General features: G+C 66.1%; 1 protein-coding gene across 1 annotated transcript in view; it reads right to left on the reverse strand.

Annotated features, from left to right (window-relative positions):
- The window catches only part of TBKBP1 (TBK1 binding protein 1), a 68,836-nt gene that overhangs the window by 38,668 nt on the left and 27,161 nt on the right, over positions 1 to 3,007 (reverse strand). The window lies entirely within an intron of this gene.

Raw genomic sequence — 3,007 nt, forward strand, 5'->3', positions numbered from 1 at the left:
GTGTCTCAGCGTTTCCCCACGCAGAGTGGGGCTGCGGTGGGGGGGTCCCCAGGGCGGGGGGGGGGGTGTGTGTGTGCCCATCATGGGACGTGGCTCAGCCCCACGACCTCGGCCACCGGGCACTGAGCCTGGTGGTCCCCAAGAGCACGAGCATCCTGGGGCCACCACCAGCCCTTCGTGTGTGTGTCCCCCCCCCACAACACCACGCAAGACCCCCCAGGCAGTGGTTTTGGGGGTGAACACCCCAAATTGGGGGTGCCAGGACCCCCAAACTCACACGAGCATCACGCACCGGGGATGGGGACACGTCTCCCCCGGGTGACACACGTCCCGGAGCCGCCCCGGCTCCTCCTGCACGGCCTGGGAGAAAGAGAAGGGCTGGTGGGTTTTTTTTTTTTTTGGGGGGGTCGGGGGTCCCCCTGCCCCCGGGGGAGCCCAGTGGCCTCCTGAGTCAGCGGCAGCCGCCCCCGGAGGAAAACGGGGCTGAGTCGGCGGCGGGATGAGTAACGGCACCCGCCGTTTGACGATTATCACGTGATTTCAAAAAAAAGGAGAGAGAAAGGAGCCCGGGTGGGAAAGGGGGTGATGGGAGAAGGGAAAGGGGGGGGCCAGGCACCCCCTGTCCCCCGCCGGGCTCCCACCTCCACCCCCGTCCCAGTGCATTTCCAGTCCGAACTGGTGGACATGGCGGGGAGGAGACTGCCCTCAACGCCATCCCGGCTGCGGGTGAGGCCTTGTCCCTGGGTGGGTACCACTCTGCCCCCCCCCCCCTTTTTCTTTTTTTTTTCACACCATCGCCCTGCGGGGCGGCTGGGAACCTGCTCTCCTCACCCCCCCTCCTCGAGGGTTTTGGGGAGCTGGGAGGGAGCCCCCCCCTACCCCCGCCCTCCTCCCTGCCTCCTGCAGCCTCCCCCAGGCAGAGAGGCCCAGAGAACGATCACAACTCATCACATGGATGCGCCCGGCCGGAGCCAGGTTGGGCAAGGGCTGGGGTTTCTCAAGAGAAGCTGAATTTAAGGGGGTCTTACCACTGAGGTCACGCACCCACATCCCCACAGGGGGCAAAAGCAGCCCAGGACCCCCCCCCGACCCTCCGCCCGCAGGCTGTAGGCCCTACAATAACACGGAGGAGAGGGTCTCAGCGGTGGTACCCACGGTGGGAGGGAAGGGGCTTCCCCCGTGCACGGGGCAGACCCTTCCCCTCAGTGAACCAGGAGAACCCTCACCCTGGCCACTGACCCCCCCCCGGACCCCTGTGGGGTGTCCCCCACCTCAGCCCGTTTGCTGGCATCGTTAGGAGGGAGAAGCAGCAGCCCTTAACGAGGCCGATCCCGAGCAGGAGATGGAGACGTGAGGCCCAGCAGCTCTCCCCGACCTCCACACACCACCGGGGATGCTCCGTGCCCATCACCCCGGCATCGTGCCCACGGGCACCCCCTCCCTTGGTGCTCCCTCACCCACCATTTCACTCACCCGTGGGCTCGTGGGCTCTTCCCTTCCTCTGCTGTCCCAGCTCTGCCACCCCCGGGGCCACACGCTCTCTCCTGCAGGACGTCCATCAGCTCCTCCATCGGCTCCTCCGGGGGTTTGGTGAAGCCCCTCTGCCTGTGGGGTGTCCCCCACCTCAGCCCGTTTGCTGGCATCGTTAGGAGGGAGAAGCAGCAGCCCTTAACGAGGCCGATCCCGAGCAGGAGATGGAGACGTGAGGCCCAGCAGCTCTCCCCGACCTCCACACACCACCGGGGATGCTCCGTGCCCATCACCCCGGCATCGTGCCCACGGGCACCCCCTCCCTTGGTGCTCCCTCACCCACCATTTCACTCACCCGTGGGCTCGTGGGCTCTTCCCTTCCTCTGCTGTCCCAGCTCTGCCACCCCCGGGGCCACACGCTCTCTCCTGCAGGACGTCCATCAGCTCCTCCATCGGCTCCTCCGGGGGTTTGGTGAAGCCCCTCTGCCCCCCTTGCCCAAAAAATAGGGAAGGGGTCCCCATGTCTGTTTTATCCCCCCCCCGTCACCCCTGGGGACATTCAGCATGCCCAGGGTGAGTGGCTCAGGGCCAGGCCACCGTGCCACGGCCACCAAGGATGAGCTGAGCCCAGCACCCACCTTGGCACCATCACAACCACAATCCCCCCTCCCTGCCCACCCCACAGCCCCAGGAGAACCCTCACCCTGGCCACTGACCCCCCCCCGGACCCCTGTGGGGTGTCCCCCACCTCAGCCCGTTTGCTGGCATCGTTAGGAGGGAGAAGCAGCAGCCCTTAACGAGGCCGATCCCGAGCAGGAGATGGAGACGTGAGGCCCAGCAGCTCTCCCCGACCTCCACACACCACCGGGGATGCTCCGTGCCCATCACCCCGGCATCGTGCCCACGGGCACCCCCTCCCTTGGTGCTCCCTCACCCACCATTTCACTCACCCGTGGGCTCGTGGGCTCTTCCCTTCCTCTGCTGTCCCAGCTCTGCCACCCCCGGGGCCACACGCTCTCTCCTGCAGGACGTCCATCAGCTCCTCCATCGGCTCCTCCGGGGGTTTGGTGAAGCCCCTCTGCTCCCCTCTCCCAAAAAATAGGGAAGGGGTCCCCACATCTGTTTTATCCCCCCCCCATGTCACCCCTGGGGACATTCAGCATCCCCAGGGTGAGTGGCTCAGGGCCAGGCCACCGTGCCACGGCCACCAAGGATGAGCTGAGCCCAGCACCCACCTTGGCACCATCACAACCACAATCCCCCCTCCCTGCCCACCCCACAGCCCCCCCGTCCCAGGCCTGGGATAAGCCCAAGAGGGATGATGTCCCCAGTTTCAAGGGGACCCCGAAGTCACTGGCCCAGCTCCATGCCAGGGCTGGCATCCCGGGCCACCGGGTCTGAATGTCCCTGCCATCACCCCTGGGGTTGGTGACGCTTTTTGTTTTGCTTTTGATTGTCCCATTTCTTGTCACCCGCTGAACCCGAAAGGTGCCGCTGTGCCGGGAACGGGGCCGCGGGTGAGGGTTACCCACAACGG

This window comes from Calidris pugnax, unplaced genomic scaffold (assembly GCF_001431845.1).
Source record: "Calidris pugnax isolate Ruff unplaced genomic scaffold, ASM143184v1 scaffold335, whole genome shotgun sequence".
Taxonomy (NCBI): Eukaryota; Metazoa; Chordata; class Aves; order Charadriiformes; family Scolopacidae; genus Calidris; species Calidris pugnax.